Source organism: Mustela nigripes, chromosome 15 (genome assembly GCF_022355385.1).
Source record: "Mustela nigripes isolate SB6536 chromosome 15, MUSNIG.SB6536, whole genome shotgun sequence".
Taxonomy (NCBI): domain Eukaryota; kingdom Metazoa; phylum Chordata; class Mammalia; order Carnivora; family Mustelidae; genus Mustela; species Mustela nigripes.
In genome coordinates this window covers 30,064,795-30,084,060 of record NC_081571.1, presented here as the reverse complement: position 1 = coordinate 30,084,060, position 19,266 = coordinate 30,064,795, and the positions used below count along the sequence as shown (strand labels likewise).

General features: G+C 38.5%; 1 protein-coding gene across 3 annotated transcripts in view; it reads right to left on the bottom strand.

Annotated features, from left to right (window-relative positions):
- The window catches only part of ENOX1 (ecto-NOX disulfide-thiol exchanger 1), a 561,141-nt gene that overhangs the window by 375,901 nt on the left and 165,974 nt on the right, over positions 1-19,266 (bottom strand). For 2 of the 3 annotated variants that reach the window (XM_059377619.1, XM_059377624.1), the window contains exon 3: positions 11,484-11,623. The exons of the other annotated variant lie outside the window; for it this stretch is intronic. The gene's annotated coding sequence lies outside the window, so the exon portion shown is untranslated. The remainder of the gene's footprint in view (positions 1-11,483; positions 11,624-19,266) is intronic. 3 annotated transcript variants of the gene reach the window in all.

Below are 19,266 nucleotides of genomic sequence, written 5' to 3'. Positions count from 1 at the left end.
TATGTCCATTTTACAAACGAAGAAACAAATGTTGAGGGAATTTAGGTAACTGCTCATGGTCCCACAGCTGTTAGAAGAGTTAACATTCAAACTCAGACCTACCTCCAAAGCCTACACTCAGACTAAAGCACTAGTCATTGGGAAATGGTGCACGTGGTGGACATGGAGGTGCTCCTTCCAGTCTCCCTTTAAGAGAAGCCACTACAGGAGCACAGCTGATGGGACAGTTGCTGTCGCTTTGCATGCACAGTGGCCTTCCTCTGAGACCATGGTTCCCTGGGGCTGAGCCTGGGGGTGGGTAGCAGAATTGGCCCATTCCTACCGACCCCAGGATTGCCTCTAGAGTTGCACTATCCAGTTTGGCAACCACTAGCCTTATGTGGCTACTGAGCACCCAAAATGTGGGTAGTGTCACTAAGGAATTAAATCCTTATTTTTATTTCATTTTAATTAATTTTAATCTAAGTAGCTCCAAGTGGCTTTTAGCAATCATGCTGGACAACACAAACATACATTTCTGCTGTTGCAGGAAGTACTATTAATCTGTACTGCCCTGAAAGGACAGATTTGTTTAGGGAGATCACTGGGGTGAACTCTACACAGATCCAAAAGAGAAGGAAGAGAGACTTCCTTGAGAGGCACTTCCTTTTGCGACAGTGAGCAATGGACACCAAAAAGGTTGCCAGAGGAAGAGCTCAGGCAATCCCGCAGGAAGGGGTGTGGAGAGCAGAAAAGAAGAGGGTTGGGGGCACAGATCCCAAATGATTCAGGGATGCCCAGCCTTCTGGGTCTGGACCCACAGGTGAGGACAAAATGCTGCCACAGGTAGGGGAGAGTGACATTCCCGTCAGAATGGGGTTTGGTGGGCAGGATTTTATGTTGTGTTTGAGTGAGATGGAAAACTAGGGCTCAAGTGAGTAAAGGTTTGAGAGAAAGGAGTTTTATGATGTATTGAACAATAGGAGTTATTTACATTTTCTTCCTCTTCAGTTTCTCCTATGCTCTTCTTTGTCCTTGACTATCTGACTCTGATCTCCTTATTAAAAAAAAAAAAAAAAACTTCTTCTCCCTCTTCTTCTTTTACCTTCCAGTCACCAGAAAAAAATATATAACTGCAATAAATATTTTATTTCGTCCATGTATTAGACTTTTATGTTCATTGTTATTCACACAGATTAATTGAACATTAAAATTTTTCTTTCTCAAGAAGAACTAACCGCTCTTTTAGAGTGTATGACGGTCCTCAGTTAACATTGCTTTATAGGGTCATTGGGTCAATAGCGAGGGGAGGCCACATTTTTTTACTTTCATCAAGGTACTTTCACGGGAAATACAGGCTAACAGTTTTCTTGTGTAAAACAAAAATAAAACACTAGTGGAAATAAAATATAAAATATGCATATAAAATTTCACTTACTGAAGAGCTAAAATCACGGCAAAGGTTTTTTCCTTGAAACAACCAACTTTAGGAGTTACTTTCAAATTGGAATCTCTTTTTTTCTTTACTGTACACAGGAAAATGAAAGATTCATATTGACAGTTTTAAACTCTAGTCTCAATGACCAGATGTGCTCATATTAATGGGATCTATGAATTCTTTTTCAGAATGTGTGGAATTAACCAGTTCGACTGGAAAAGCAACAGAGTGTTCATATACAGCTTGAAAATACCGACTTCGAAACACAGATGTTCTACCAAATCCTCGCTTGCTTATTCTCAGCTAAATTCAACCTCTGAGCTTTAAAAAGATTTTCTAAACTGTTAAGGACAAAAAAAAAAAAAAAGACATTATACATTTACATCTGGCTCTATCACCATTTAGGGCATGCTATTACACACATTAAACATCTGGGCAAGGGGAAAGGATCTATTTGGGAGCTTCTGGCTACCGTGACAACAGAAGGACACAGTCTCTCAAACCGTTTAGTCTCTGCTCTTCTACTTTTGACACCACTGCAGCCCTTCCATGTTTATTCCAAAAGCCGAGAGTAGGTGCCACTTTAAAACCACAATCATCATAGTAAGCAATATTGATGTGTGGAAGGTAAGTTCCTAGGGGATGCTTCTCTTGCTTGTGCACTAGTTCAATATTATGGATAAGGCAAATCCCCTCCATTTGCAGCAATGCTGTTAAAATAATTTGGATTTTATGGCTTTTAGACATGGGAGTCTTCTATTTCTGAGTTACGGGATGGCTCCTAGTGAAATGGTCTTAACAGAAATGGTGAAAATTTGCCACCATTATTTTTCCTGTTAAGAAGTCTCCCTTGTGGATATTCGAAACATTTACCAACATTTTAAATGGCATCGAATATGGACAATTACAGCTTCCATCTATTAATGTTTCCTGTACATTGAATGTATAATGCACCTTGGACATAGCATTTTTCCATTTATTCTTCAAAACTCAGTATTATTATTTAGACCTCACAGTTTCAGAAACTGAACCATGGACAAAGGTACATCAACATTCACTCAAAGAACTATTTACTGAGTACTGACTACGTTGCAGGCTCTGTGCTAGGCTATATCCTATCCCTACCTTCAGGGGGCTTACCATCCATAAGCAAGGTCTGGTCCAAAGGGAAACAAACAGTTAGGGAGGAAAGCAGGCAGAAAGAGAATCTGAGTCTGACCTCAAAACAAAACACAAAAGCTCAGGTCTGACTGACTGACGTGGTTACCAAGAGCCTCAGAGTCATCTCTGACTCACCTCTGCCTGTCACACTACACATGCAATCTGCTGAACAGATCATGTTGGCTCTGGCACGCAATAAATCCAGAAGTCGACCACATCTAACTACCCTAGTCCAAATCACAGCCATCTCTCACCTGGGCTATTTCATGGGCTCTTGAAGAAATTCCCAGTGTCTGGCCCTTTCTCCACTTACTCTCAAGAGAGCAGCCACCTGGGGTCTTGCTGAAATGTTTAATCACACCATGTCACTCTTCTGCCCAAGACCCTCTGACTTGTCACTCAGAGGAAGAGCAAAGTCCTTACTAAGGCGCTGCAGGCCTGGCTCAGCGTGGGTCTGTCTCACGTCATCTCCTACCCCTCACTATCCCTGCTCACTGGTGTCCAGTCACGTGGGCTTCAGGGCTTCCCCGCCCACACCGAATACATCCATCGCTTTTGCACTTCAAAGCCCCACACTTGCTGTTCCCTCTGTCTGGAACTCGCTTTCCAAGACATTTGCATTTGTTCCCTCACTTCCTCTGGCCTTTACCCAGTGTACGCATCTCCACAAGGCATTCTCTGATCACCGTATTTAGGAATACAACCCTCCCCAAACATTCCCTATTCTCCCCTTCCTGCTTTATCATCCTTGTAGTTACCAATCCCCACCTGACATGTTACACATTCTACTCATTTCCTCTGTTTATTGGCTCCCTCTCTTAGCTCTCCCCAACTCCAGATAGTCTGAAATCAGACACTAATAATTAGCCTTTTTTCCCCCCTGAAAGCCAAATAAGTAGCATAACACTCTCCTCCCAGAAATATCTGGCAGTCTACAAAAACAAAATAAAACAAAACAAAAAGAAAAAAGCAAAACATGCTTCAGGAAGCAGAGTTTTTGTCTGCTTCTCTCAGAGCCTTCTCCACATAACCTATAGTGCTTTGTACATTATAGGAGCTAAAAATTTGTTGAATGAATTAATATTTTACTGTATCTCCTATACACAAGCCAATTGAAAGAGCACCTAAACTCTAAAATGTTATTGTCAGAAGTGCTATAAACACATTTTGTGGTTTGAATAGTTGGGCCATTTCCCTGAGCTTACTTCATCTGTTCATAAAGGGGACTTCTTGCCACCTGCATGGCTCATGAACACAAGATACAGGGATTGCTAGTGAATCTTAGACTCTGGAAATACTTCTAACTGACAAAGGCAAATGGTAAATTGCAAAAAGCATGACACAGCTGGTTTTCATCTTTATTGTAACTTGTTAAAACAAATATTAAACTGTGGGTGATGCAGTGTCCTATGTATAGCATTGTAGGAAAGGGTTTAAGCCCCCTTAAAATATACTGTTTAGAATGTGAAATCATTTTTCTAAGGATTCCAGGAATAGTTTAACAGGAATTCTGAAGGCCACCAAGCTGACAAGAACTTACAGAGGAAAAATGCTATTCTCTCTCACACTAAGGACAGCCCCGTGGTAAAACGTTGTTATCAGAGAGAGAAACACTGCTCTTACACTTACACTTACAAGTGTTAGTAGGATCTTGACTAGATTTAAGTGAAAATACTAGAGTGTTAATGAGCTAACTGAATACCAGGGAGGTGGTCAGGATTCTGTTGAGAAGGTGGGAGAGTCTGTAACGAAGATAATAAAGTCAAAGTACTAGAAGAACTGGCAGAAGAGTATATAGTCTGTGTTTCTTGTGTGAAGAACTTCCCCTCTTATGAATAACACTTTTTCTTTTTCCTTACTTTGGAATTACCAATTTACCCTAAATAACTAATTTGTAACTGTAGACCTTATTAGTAAAATGTTCCTTATAAACTCCCCTACTTTTCAACCAGTATCAGCAGTAATAAATTAATACACCCTCGGGAGCAAAGCTACCAAAAGTTGGTCTGGTCACAAAGAGAACTCTGGCTCAGTGCGCATTTAGCACCTTGAAATCCCTCCAGTGCATCACACACATTATTTCTTATGATCTGGCCAATAATCCTGTAGGGAAGATATTAGAATACTCATTTTATAATTAGGAAAACTGAAGCTCATGGAATTATAGTTCATATGCGGCAAATGTGGTCACTGAAATCCTAGCCCATGGACTCCAGAACCTACAGCTCTTTCTACCACACAGCACGAGTTCTCTTAAAGGAAAATTAGGTCTCTTCAGAGATGCATGATAGATCTAGTAGAGATGAGGATGCCTTGGCCATACTTCAGGTAGAGGTATCTTAGGAAAGGTCTATAGTCCTTGACCCTAACTTACATCTCTCTAAGTCCCACCTTGAGCTTAGATATTGTATAGACTTGGGCTAGCAGATTCCAACTTACTGAGCTAAGAACCAGGTAGGCACAGGCACGAGTAGGAGAGACCGTGACTGGCACCTGTGATGCAGAACGGTGGAGAACAGTTCTTCACAGGATACTACCCTGACAATACCTTCCTCTGTTCAACACTCCTAAAATATGTCTTAGAAACATATCCTCTTTGCTATTAAAGACACTTCCATGACCAAGTCCTTAATTCAATACATGGAAACATCATATATTGTGTATTAGAAATGGGCAGGAGTATGGGTAGGACAAAATACCATTTCTGGTTGAGTAACCGGATAATGGGAATGCTGGATTTTAAACAATGCAAATCTCTTCTCCCAAATCTTAAATTATTTCTATTCTGTTCAGTGTCACAAATATTTTACCTTCTATGTGAAAAACATTGTGCTAGGTGTCAAGGATATAAAAATGAGTAAGAGATGATTTCTTACTCACAAGGAATCATCAATCTCATGGAAGAAAAAAGGAAATATTTCTCAAATAACATCTTACTTGTATCTGCCTTCTTTAAAAGGGTCTATTGAGGGGTGCCTGGGTGGCTAAGTGGATTAAGCCCCTGCCTTCGGCTCAGGTCACGATCTCAGGGTCCTGGGATCGAGCCCCGTGTCAGGTTCTCTGCTCAGCAGGGGGCCGGCTTCTCTGCCTGCCTCTCTGCCTACTTGTGATCTCTGTCAAATAAATACAATGTTTTTTTAAAAATGGGTCTATTGAATATTATATTGAATTATTTCCTCAGTGACTTAAGGTCAGCATTACAAACATCAGCTGATGTCCTGGGCCACACGATATGCACAGGTATAGTGTGAAGCCAATGGGTCACAGACACTAAGGGCCACTGATCACAGATGTTAACACAGATGTTAACACAGATGTTAACTAAGAACTGTTAACTCTAATAGTTACCTATACTGGTAACTCCAGAAAAAGTAACCACTAACTATCCATCTGTCTTCTGGCTTCCTGAATTGGGCAGATGGATGGACAGATAGATGAATGGAAGGGACAGACAGATGGATATAAACACCCTTGATGTCCCTCTGCTTTCTGGTGTTTTCCTATTTTTCCCACCCCAGATATAAACTAAAGACACGCTGTAAGGTAAATGTGCTTTGAATGAGTATAAAACTGCCTTTAGTCACCACTAAGGCACAAGAAGTGGCTGAAGCCTTCTGCTGAGCACCCTTCCTTCCGAGCGCCCAGAACTGGCCTGTTATTTCTTATTGCTAAGCCTCTTCTCTGACATTAGTGTCAGCTCCCCACCTCCTTTTTATCACTTGAATTTCCAGGAAGCTTGCACCAGCCCTTCTAATCTCTGTCCATTACTAGACTATTCATCATGCTCTTTGTTCTTCTCAAATTACAACGTGCATTAAACGCCTAGCAGAGAGCTGTCACAGAGCAGGCACTCAGTAAATGCAAGGACGCATTTCCCATTCACGGGCCAATCTTTGATCTGACACTGCCCCCAGTCTCTGAGACCATCAGGTTGATCCGCATAAATACTGCTCCTCTTTGTGGTCAACAAACCATGTGGTCACAATCTATCACTTTTTATTGGTGCATATCTGTGAATAAAGCTTTGTTTTCTTTAACCCCTGCATAAGACAATCATTATGCTTGTAATAACTCATTTGTAGCTGTACAGTCTGATAGCTTAGAAGTGCCTTATTGTTTTCATAAATTTTCTCCACCCAGTGATTCTCATTTAATAAAATAGTCACTTTTGTGTTATTTATATTTTTATAAATAGTTTGTGTTTTGGTGATAATGGATAACACTGGGTCTCAGCTGTGTTAGCATGGATATACAACTCAAACTTTCCAGAAGCAGCCTTACTACCATTCCAGTGCTGCTTCCTCTCATCCAAGGACGGCAAACCTATAGAGGGGATGAAAGCCTGAGGTTCATGTCTAAAAAGTAAAGCAATCATAAAGTGTGACACTTTATGTAGAATCTGATTATTTCTCCCCATACACCTTTACACTTGCAACTGACAAAAAGCTCTTATTTGTAACATAAACCATGTCATGGAATCTTTTTTATATTCATCTCTTTGCAGGCTCTCATTAAAGCTAGTACACATATTATAATAGCATTAAGGAATAACTATTACATTACTATGGCACAAGAATGTACCTCAACCCAAATATCAAAAGTGACTATTACTAACACAGAAAAACATTACTCCATCACACTCATTATGTTAAGATTTTTCCCATCTCCTGTTCATCCAGATAAGACCCAGATAAATTACAGTCTCTGGTCCAAACATATCTTTTACTAGTAACATTGTTTTCTCAGAAATTAACTTCCTATGATCCCCCCCAACAGGTTCTGAAATTTTGCACCCTCTAATAACTATATGAAAATCCTAGCATTCCACTTCAACCCATTTCAGATTTACATGGCAGAGTTCCAAATGCTGAGAACTGCAAAGTGCCCATTCTTAATGCATGATATCAACCATTTGCCCTTGCTGTCAGGACAGAGCCCAGATATTTCTCCAATGTCATATTATAAAGGCAAAGTGCTCTCGGTATTTATGTCAAGTTTTTGTGAAATTTGCAGGTGATAAATAAATTCTAGCCTTCTCAAACTGGAACCCATCTCACATGCATGTGAGTACTTTTCCTGTGCTGTGTATTCAACTCTACATGCTTGTATTAGCTCACACATGTGACTCTGTCTCCAACACACACACACACACACACACACACACACACACACACAATCTGCCAAACAGAGATTAAATCATGACAGTGTCCTCAGAAAGGCTAATTTGGTAACCATTCAAACTGTTATTTTTCAAGTATTACTGAACATTTATGAAATGGAATTGGGAGAAAGTTATTTTGTATTAACAGAAGTGTGTGTATCTATAGTTGGTCTCTCATTACTAGACAGAATTAGTTATTCATACTTACCAGGGCAATGGTAAAGTACACAGATATAAAGTTACAAAATGGCTTTCAAAGTTCTTTTGTTTGTTTACTTTCATATTGTCAATACATTTTCCACTTTTCCATGGTCCTTTTTTCAGTTCAGCTTCCTTTTATGATTTACCAAACCCAAAAATTCTTGAAAAGCACATTAACAACTTTTAGATAGAACAAATAAATAAATGCTATGGTGACTGTAGTTAATAATACTGTAATATATATTTGGGAGTTGTTTAAAGAATACTTCTTAAAAATCTCCATCACAAGAAAAAATTATAATTAAATATGTTAATAAATGTTAACTAGACTTATTATGGTGATCATTTTGCAATATATACATATATCAAATCGTTAAGTTGTATACCTGAAATTAATATGATGTTACAGTCAATTATCCCTCAATAAAATGAAATAAATGTTCAAAACTAAACCACTCATTTCTAATAAACAGACCTATACAATATAACATTCAGTACAAGAATTTCAACTGACTGACGATTGCCAAAATTGAGTGATTCCAAACTAAGATAGTGGTGTGGCTTGCTGTAACACTCTGCAAAATATTTAAAAGAGGCAATTAGGCAATGCCTATTTTTATTTATTTATTTTTTTTTCCAGGAACTGGCCAACAGCCGGATGGCAGAGCTGGAGAAGCTGTAGGCCGAACTTCAGGGAGCTGTGCGGACCAACGAGCACCTCAAGGTGGGCCCTGTTTGGGACTGGGAGGCCTAAACCTGCAAGGTATTGGCCAGGTCCTGAAGCCTGTTGCTGATCGCTCGTGGGTACCCTGGCCGTAGGTGGCCCTGCGGAGCCTTCCTGAGGAGGTGGTGCAGGAAACGGGGGAGTACCGAATGCTGCAGGCCCAGTTCTCGCTGCTCTACAATTAGGCAATTAGGCAATGCCAAGAGGTTTTCACTATTGTTATGAAAATATTCAATAGAGATAGTTCAACAGTGGAAACAATTCTTAATGTTATCTTGTTCCCCATCCCTATGAGGGAGTTGGAATAAATATTGTTTTACCAACCACCTGAGTGTTTCATGTAGAAATCTGAGTTGACAGGTGCCATGTTTACTGTCTACACTAATGATATTCCACTGGTATACAGTGATGCCCGGGGAAGCTGCCATCCCTGAATCTAGCTCCATGTACCCAGACACGCACATGCTTGACAGATCCATCTGTTAGGCATCAAGAATTACCATACTTAAGAAGAATAATCCTTCAGTCTAAATGTTTAAATGTTAGATGCTAAATGTACACTGAAGGATTTGAAGCAAGGAACGCGCAACTATGACTCAGTCTCACATCTGGTCCAGCCCCGTCCGGATGTCAGAATGCATCAGTCATTTTGTATTTATTCATAATGAGAGAAATCAAGTCACAGCCCATGTGGTCTCAGAGGCCTACTTAGATGATGATGAAGACCTATGATACTCCCTGAAGTATGGAAGACTTTCCAAGCTTATTAAGAATATACGTTTCTGACATTCTAAATATCTTAAGTCAGTGATTTTAGCCACTTGGGAAAAACAATGTTACAGCATGTAATTTAGGTTATTTCAACAGAGCCAGTTCAATCTTAAATCATCATTTCTAATGCATCCCAGTATTGCTACTTTTGTAAAGCCACTTTGTAAAGCAACCACAGAATGTGACTTAACAACCAATTACTTCGTAAAGTGTGCAAAACAAGTAAACCTCCCAGCAGTTGGGAGCTCTGCCCAGAGGTCTGAGCTTACCCCTGGCATGGGACCTTGCTTTTCTTCATGAGTTTCAGCAATGTCACATTGCTTGCCAGGCTCATGCACTGGTGTCATAAACAGATTCCCTAAAATATCCCAAAGATTCTGATGTCACATTTGGGGTGGACACTTTCTTTTCCTTTTTGCCAATTCTGCATAATTTTTTTTTTTTTTTTTAGTCATTCATACCTAGTCAATCACTGTCAATAGCCATCCTCACATATGAATGTTAATACTTTATTTTTTTACTTTTTAATTTTTTTTTTTGGTGAAAGAGCTTTATTTATTTATTTTCTAACATCTTAATTTTATTTTTTTCAGTGTTCCAAGATTCACTGCTTATTCACCAAACCCAGTGCTCCATGCAATACATTTCCTCTTTAATATCCACCACAGGCTCCCACATCCCCACACCTCTCTTCCCTCCCAAACCCTCAGTTTGTTTCTCAGGTCCACAGTCTCGACGCTTCGTCTCTCCCTCCGATTTATCCCAATTCACTATTTTTAAGAATTCTTGGTAATTTGTTTCATAGGGGAGGGTGACCATAGGAAGGCAAACCAAAGAAAATCCACTGCAACTACTCAAAGCTGACCTCTGTGAGGCAGTGACAGAGAAGAGACTAATGTCCCACACAGGCTCATTTTGAATAAGAATGGGTGTATTACAGATAGGAAGGGCCAACAAAGTAAATCTCAGTGGCCCAACTAGTTAACAGTAGCAGAAAATGTTAGAGGTGAAAACACAAATGTACCCCAAATGGATTACACCCATACTCTTGTATGTTACTAGTTCGAGATTATTATATTTAAAATAGATCACCTCACACCTGTTAGGATGGCCATTATAAAATATAAACAAACAAAATAGCAAGTGTTCTGTAAATGAATGTAAAATGGTGCAGCTGATGAAGAAAACAGGATGCAGATTCCGCAAAAAGACTACAAACAGAACAACCATATGACCAACCAATCCCATTTCTGGGTATGTAGCCAAAAGAACAGAAATCAGGATCTCAGAGAGATACCTGCACACCCATATTCACAGCAGCGTTATTCACCATAGCCAAAAGCTGAGAACAACCGACAAGGCCATCCACAGAGGAACGAATAAAGAAAATGGAGTATATACATGCACTAGAGCTCGACTTGACCATAAATACCGAAATGCTGACCTATGCTACAGCATGGATGAAACCTGAGGACATAAGGCTAAGTGAAATAAACCACTCACAGAAAGACAAATACTCCACGATCCCACTTCCATGCGGTATTTAGAGTCCAACTCCAAGGGACAGAAAGTAGAGTGATTGTTGGTTGCAGGTTGCGGGTCTCAGGGAGTATCATAGGTCTGGGGCTGGGGGTAAAAGGAAACAGGGAGTCTCAAAGGCTATAGAACTTCAGCTTTATAAGATGAACACAACGTTCTAGAGATCTGCACAGTATTGTACCGAGGGTTAACAGTACCGGACTGAACACTTCAGAACGCGTTAAGAAGGCAAACATCGTGTTCTATGTTTGTGTGCTTTTACCACAGACAAAAATACGTGCATCAGCTCTCCTAGGGATGAAAAGTACCAAAATTAGGAGCCACAGCACATTTCGTGCTTTTCTTCGTTTTCCTGGACAGTAACAAGTCCTATGTCTGTGATGGCCGGAGTCGCAGATACCGGAAGGCGCCTCTTCAGAGCTCCGCACCCCCGCATCGCCCCACCAAGGACGTGCAGGCGCTTCACCGCACAAGAGCGCAATGTAAAAAACACCATGCCAAGGCTTTACCGTCGAGCGAGGAAACTAGGGAACGCTGGATGCCGTCAGCTCCTGAGGAGACTTCCCAGAAGAGGTCACAGGTCACAGGTCACAGGTGGGCCAGGCCGCCTGCTGGGAGGACTGTGGCTTCACACAGCACGCCCTAAACCCTGAAATGGAAGCAACCGCATGTGTGTGACTGGAGTTGGAACAATTCTGAGGGTCTTCCTCTACACTCTCGAATTCCTGCAAGACGAACTCCCCGCCTTCCCCGGGGCTTCTGAAGGCAGGCTGCCAACTGACAAGAGTCTGCCCATCTCCTTTACTCAGACCACTTCCTCAAAGGAGTGCAGGAAGAGGAGGGCTTATCCTCCTCTCGAGGGCTTGCTTTCTGGCTCTCAGTCCGACTCCACTCACCCACGGTCCTCAGCCGTGTCAGGAACTTCAAGCAATCCAGGTCCTCCTATATTTGCGTTCCCACTTATTTTCTCACCAACCGCCTGTAAGAACCACAGCCTGGAACATTCCCCAGCACCTCCCATGTTGAGGGCATGGAGGTACCTTCCGGCTTCTGAAGAGGGGTTGCCGCATACAGGTTGGAAGGGGTGGGGCCTCGCTCTACACCAGGTGTGGTCTGCGGAGCAGCGGCCGCGCTTTCCCACCGAGCAGCGCGCTGAAAACACGCACGGCGCTAGACCCCACTCCAGACCTACTGAATCAGAACCTGCATTTCAACAAGATCCCTGCGTGACCTGAATGCAGAGTGTGTGTTCAAGTTCAAGAAGCTCTGAAGTGAAATCTGAATATATTTTGAAGCCAAATTTTAGAATTCGGGGGAGGGGTACAGTTTCTATAAGTGTGAGGCTATTTCTGGAATAAATAAATAAATAAATAAATAATACTAATCAAATACTTATTCGTTGAATGAATTTTTACTTTAAAATAGAAGAAATAAGTAAATCCAATTATTCTATGTATAGGGCCTTGAAGCGTCAATAAGTTTAACAACCTTCCACAGTAAGACTTAAGATATGTATTCTTTTCCTTTGTATTTTAATGAATCAGTCTTCAAGACATCTTTAAATTGCTTTATTAACAAATAGGTGTGTTGTCATAATTTAACAATTTTGAGCAATAATTCCCCCTAAAAGGGAAACAGGGCATAAGAAATGTGTCTAACTAGGTGAATTTAACATGAATTATGTGTCTAACTAGGTGAATTTAACATGAAGTAAAAGGAACTTTAAGTGCTAGGACCCTCCATTTCCACATGCCTTTCCAAGAGGCAGTAAATAACATTGTATTACAAATTTTGTTCTTTTTCTTAAAGGCAGACTCAAAAATTATATACCTTTAAAACTTCATAAAACCTGGTCTAATTAATTATGAAAATTCTTTTTAAGTTTGTAATATACCACTTTTTAAATTTTTCCAATACACTAGAAAATACTTAGAATTATATCATGATCATTCAATCTATAAATGAAAATAACCCAATAAAGGATGACCTAGAAATAATTCTAATCATATATAAGAGAAGTTCTTTTTAACATTGTAAGATTCATATCTTTCAATGTTATCTTGTAACATGATTAAACTTAACAAATAAACAGTTGATTTATATTTCTCTATCTTCCCTTCTTTTTCTCCCATTATAACTAAAACCCCTAAATAGTGCTGGGAGGGGCTGGAAATAACTCTAAGAAATATACAAAAAGGATGTTCTGGCACTTTTGTTTACTTGTGTTTTATTATTTTCTTCAGGTATTATAAAGTCATATCTCCCTCTGCTTCCTTGTTTTTATAGAAATGAAAGGTAAAACTGAAAAAAGAAAAAAATACACAGGAAAACTGAGATAAATTCTGTTAACATTTTAATAACTAATGTCTCCAACTATTTAGCTATAGATGTTCTTTAAAATATGATTTTGAGTATGTATATTTAAGTGTATGTGTGTGAATGTGTTTACATAAGATGTAGAGATCTGGGGTGCCTGGGTGGCTCAGTGGGTTAAGCCTCTGCCTTCAGCTCAGGTCATGATCTCAGGGTCCTGGAATTGAGCCCTGCATCCGGCTCTGCTCAGTGGAGAGCCTGCTTCTCCCCCTCCCCCACCTGCCTCTGCCTACTTGTGATTTCTCTGTCAAATAAATAAATAAAAATCTTAAAAAAAAAAAAAGATGTAGAGATCTAAAATTGTTACTTCATTCACCAAACTATTTGTATTGCATCCCACACAAAGAAACATCTCCCTGCTTGGTATATTTAGCAAATTCCTTACATATTATTATCAGTTAAATAATCTTTCAATGTTGGGCATTTAGTTTGCTTCTGATTTTTCATTTTTATAAATAAAGCTATTATGAAAATCATTATAAATGTTTCCTCTTATATTTTTCTCACTGTATCCTTAGGACAAATTCTCTTAATAGAAATTGTTAAGTAGGGGCGCCTGGGTGGCTCAGTGGGTTAAAGCCTCTGCCTTCAGCTCAGGTCATGATCCCAGGGTCCTGGGATCGAGCCCCACATCGGGCTCTCTGCTCAGCAGGGAGCCTGCTTCCTCCTCTCTCTGACTGCCTCTCTGCCTACTTGTAATCTCTGTCTGTCAAATAAATAAATAAAATCTTTAAAAAAAAAAGAAATTGTTAAGTAAAATTTTGAAACACATCACTAGTTTGCCTTCTGAGAAGTTTTATCATTTATGGTACCATCAAAAGACAACATCAATAAAAAAAAAAAAGTCCTCACAAATATGGAAATCAAAAAGTGCTACGTTTTTGTTTGTTTTTAAAACTGTTTTTTTAAAAAAGATTTTATTTATTTATTTGAAAGAGAGACAGTGAAAAAGAGCATGAGAGGAGAGAAGGTCAGGGGGAGAAGCAGACTCCCCGTGGAGCTGGGAGCCTGATACAGGACTCGATCCTGGGACTCTGGGATCATGATCTGAGCCGAAGGCAGTTGCTTAACTAACTGAGCCACCCAGGTGCCCCTAAAACTGTTTTCTTGAAGTAAAATATGCATATGGAATAGTATACAGCTTAATGAGCTGTCACAAAGGAAACATACCCCTGTACTACCACCTAAGATATGAAACATGAGCAGAGTCATGGAAGCCTGCTCATGTCTACCCGGCCAGTCGCAACTCTATCCTTCCTCTTGAAAGTGAACCACCCTCCTGACATTTAATACCACAGACTGGTTTTGTAAATAGCTTCTTTGGCTCAACATTATATCCACAAAATTTATCCATGCTGCTCCTATAGTCCATCCATTTTTGTTGCTGTGTAGTAACTAACTATGCAAATATACCACAATTTATTTTCTATTCTCTTCTGGAGGGGCAGTGTCATATCTTTTGATACAGCTTATATATTTGGACACTTATAGGCATACAAAAGAATAAACTTATACATATTTAATATATATATATTAAATCTGTCAATCTTTTTCCTTTGTGATTACATTGCTGGTGCTATGCTTTCAAAAAACTTTTCCTATCCCAAGATGATGAAATGTTTACCTAATATTTTTTTCATTGTTTACAATTATATATTCATGTCATTTGGAATTCATTTGGATATAAAGAGTTAAGTAGTTGTATGACTGTTCATCCTCCCTTAATGGCTAGGCAGTATTCCTGAGATCTTTCATAAAATAACACATCTTTTCCCCCTACTGTCATAAAATGCTCCCTTTATTATATACTAAATTCCCGTGTATATATGTGTGTGTGTGTATACTTGAGTCTCTGGATGTTCTCTTTTTTTTTTAAACATGCTCATATATTCTTCAGTTGGTCATAGAAATACAAAGTACAAAATTCAAGAGAAACAAGAGTGTATATAGATAGTAAATAAGGCTTCATTCACACCTGCCCACCAGACACACAGCTCCTCAGGGTCACCCATGGTTTTGAGTCACTTGTCTAACATTCCAAAAGTAATCCCTGCATATAAAAGTGTAAATATAAACACTTGGGTATATTAATATGTCATTAAAATAATGTACCAAAGCATGGTTTTGGAGTGTGCATTTCCATATGAATCATTGTATTTGTGCTATCTCATTCTTTGTAACATCTGCATTATATGAATTTATTTAAAACCTATACCACTTGATGAACTAACACAATCTTTGTAATCTTTGCTATTATAACTAGACCTGAAATGACGATCTATGGCTAAATCTCAGAAGTACAATTCAGGATCAAATTATATGCATATTTTTAAAACTATTTATTTTGAAGTATAGATACATGCCTTTGTAAGAAATAATACAGACATAAACTGTACCCTTTACCTAGTTTTCCCCAATGGTAACATCTTGCAAAACTACAATATAATATTACAACCAAGATATATTTTCCCTGAAACAGTTAATATACAAAATTCATCCATCACAAGAAATGTTCATGTTGCCCTTATATAGTCATACTCACTTATCTCCATTATCCCATTTGTAGCCCCTGGGAACTCACTTGTCAATAACCTTGTTTTTTAAAAAAATGAATGTTACAAGGATACTATCGTGTGTGGCTCAGGTTCTAGAATCAAGCTCCATGTCAGTCTCCCTGCTCAGCGGAAGCAGGGAGACTTGCCCTCTACCCTGACATGCCCCCAATCATGCTCTTTCTTGCTAATAAATGAAATCTCCAAAACAAAATAGAAAATAAAAAATGAATGTCACATAAATGGGAGTCATGCAGAATGTGACTTTTTGAGATTGGCATTTTTGACTAAGCAGAATTCTCTGGTGATTCACCAAGGTTGTTGCCTGTATCAACAGTTCATTCCTTTTTTATTGCTGAGTACTATTCTATGGCATGTATGTATCACGGTTCGTTAACCAAAGGACCTTTGAAGGACATTTGGGTTGCTTCCAATTTTTTGGCTATTACAGATAAACATGCTACAAACATTTGCCTACAGGTTTCCCTGTGATCATTCCCTGTGATCAGTTGCAATGCTTAGTTTTTTAAGAAATCACCAAACTGTTTTTCCAAAGTGGCTGTATTATTTAACATTCCTACCAGGATTGTGTATGTGATTCAGTTTCTCTGCATCTTTGCCAGCATTTGATGTTGTCACTAGTTTTTATTTTAGTTGTTTTAACAGGTTTATAATGAAACATCTTTGTGATTCTAATTTGCATTTCCATAATGACTAATGATGTCCAACATCTTTTCACATGTTTACTGACCATCTACATATACTCTTCAGTAAAATGTCTCTTCATGTCTTTTCCCCATTTTCTAATTGGATTGTTTTTTATTATTGACTTTTGAGAGTTCTTCATATATTCTAAGGTACTAGTCTTTTCCCAGTTAAGTGGTTTGCAAATATTTTTCCCAGTCTGGAGCTTACATTTTCATCTTCCCAACACTCTTGCAGAGTTAAAAAAAATATTTAATAATAATTAAGTTTGATATATTGATTTTTCCTTCTATGAATCATGCTTTCGGTGTCAAGTCTAAGAATTCTTTGTCTATTCTTAAATCCCCAACATTTTCTATTTTATTCTAATAGTTTTGTAGTTTTAAGTCTATGATCATTTTGAGTTAATTTTGCATACTATGTTGAGACTGCAATTGAGGTTCATTTTTGCCTATGAATTTCCAATTGCTCCACCACGATTTGTTAAAAGGTTATCTATCTCCATGAATTTCATTTGAACCTCTATCAAAAGTCAGTTGTGCATATTTGTGTGGGGCCTTATCTGGGTTTTTTGTCCTCTTCCATTGATCTATGTATCTATCCCTCCACCAATACTACAGTCTTGATTATAGTGGCTATATAATAAATCATGGAATTGGGAAGACCAATTCCTTCCATTTTATTTTGCTTTTCTTCAAAATTCTTAAACTAGATCCTTTGCTTTTCCATATAAAATTAAAAATAATCCTGTCAACATCCATAAAAATCTTCTTGCGCTTTTGAGAGGAAATTGCTGTCAAAACTTATATATCACCTTCGGGAGAATACAGATCTTCCACTCCGTGAACATGGCATGTCTTTCCATTTATTTAAAACTTTTTTCTTTTACAATAACTGTGTATTTTTCAGCATACAAGTTTTGTATGGGTTTTCTTAGGTTTATAACTATTTCTCTTTTTTGAGCAATTGTGACATTGTATTTTTAAATTTCTGTGTCAAAATATTAATTGCTAGTACACAAAAATAAAATTGATTTTTGTATGTTTAGCCTATGCTGTGATCTTCCTGAACTCACTTATTAGTTCTGGGTTTTTTGTTTTACAAATTCTTAGATATTTACTGTGTACACAAGTCATATCATCTACAAATAAAGACAGTTTTTATTCCTTCCTTCTCAATATGTGTGCCTTTTTTCCCTTTGCTTGCTTTGTATCACTCTGTTACATAAGAGTGCTGAAAGCAAATATCTTTGCCTTGTTTTCAATCTTAAAAACGAAGTATTATTCTTCTCCTACCCCCTTAACCCCCCATGTTGCATCTCCACTTCCTCATATCAGGGAGATCATATGATAGTTGTCTTTCTCCAATTGACTTATTTCACTAAGCATGATAAAAATAAATGAAACAAGATGGGATTTGGAGGGAGACAAACCATAAGTGACTCTTAATCTCACAAAACAAACTGAGGGTTGCTGGGGGGAGGGGGGTTGGGAGAAGGGGGGTGGGGTTATGGACATTGGGGAAGGTATGTGCTATGGTGAGTGCTGTGAAGTGTAAACCTGGTGATTCACAGACCTGTACCCCTTGGGATAAAAATGTATTATATGTTTATAAAAAATAAAAAAAATAAAAAATAAAAAATAAAAATTTAAAAAAAACCCAAATATTAAATATTAAATCCTTCACCTTTTTTAAAAAAAGATTTTATTTATTTATTTGCAGACAGAGATCACAAGTAGGCAGAGAGGCAGGCAGGGGGTGGGGGGAAGCAAGCTCCCTGCCAAGCAGAGAGCCCAGTATGGGGCTCCATCCCAGGACACTGAGATCATGACTGGAGCTGAAGGCAGAGGCTTTAACCCACTGAGCCATGCAGGTGCCCCCAAATCCTTCACCTTTAACTATAATGTTATCTGTAGCAATCTTTTGAAGACTGTTATATATTGAATTGAAAAAATTTCTTCTATTCCTGTTTTTTATGAAAGTCTACTGTGAATAGGTGTTGAATTTTGTCAAATGCTTTTTCTGTATCAGTTGATATGGTCATGTGTCTTCTCTTCTCTAACCTGTTCATATAGTGGATCACAGAGGTTGATTTTCAAATATTGAACCATCCTTGCATCCATGGAATGCATCCCATTAGGTCGTGATTTATAATTCTTCTATATATTGCTGAATTTTATTTGCTACTATTTTGTTAAGGATTTTTGCGTGTCTGTTTATAAAAGATATTGGTATGGGTTTTTCTTTTTTTGTACTGTTTTTGTCTAATTTTGGTATTAGAGCAAGATGAGCTTTATCTAATAAATTGAGAAGGCTTCCCTTCTGTTTTATTTTCTGGAAGAGACTGTGCAGAATAGTTATTACTTCTTTGAAGTGTGCAATAAAACTCTCCAGTGAAACCAGCTGAGCCTGGAGATTTCTTTTGGGAAAGCTTTCACATTATGAATCCCATTTCCTTAATAGGTACAGGACTATTCAAATTATCTACATCATATAGGGTGATTTTTGTGTTTTTTAAGCACTTGATATTTTCCATCTAAGTTTGTAAATTCATGTGGGTAAAACTGTTCATATTACCTTTATTTCTTTTTGATGTCTGCAGGACCTGCAGTGATATCTGCTGTTCCTATCCTGATATTAGTAATTTGTGTTTCTCCTTTTC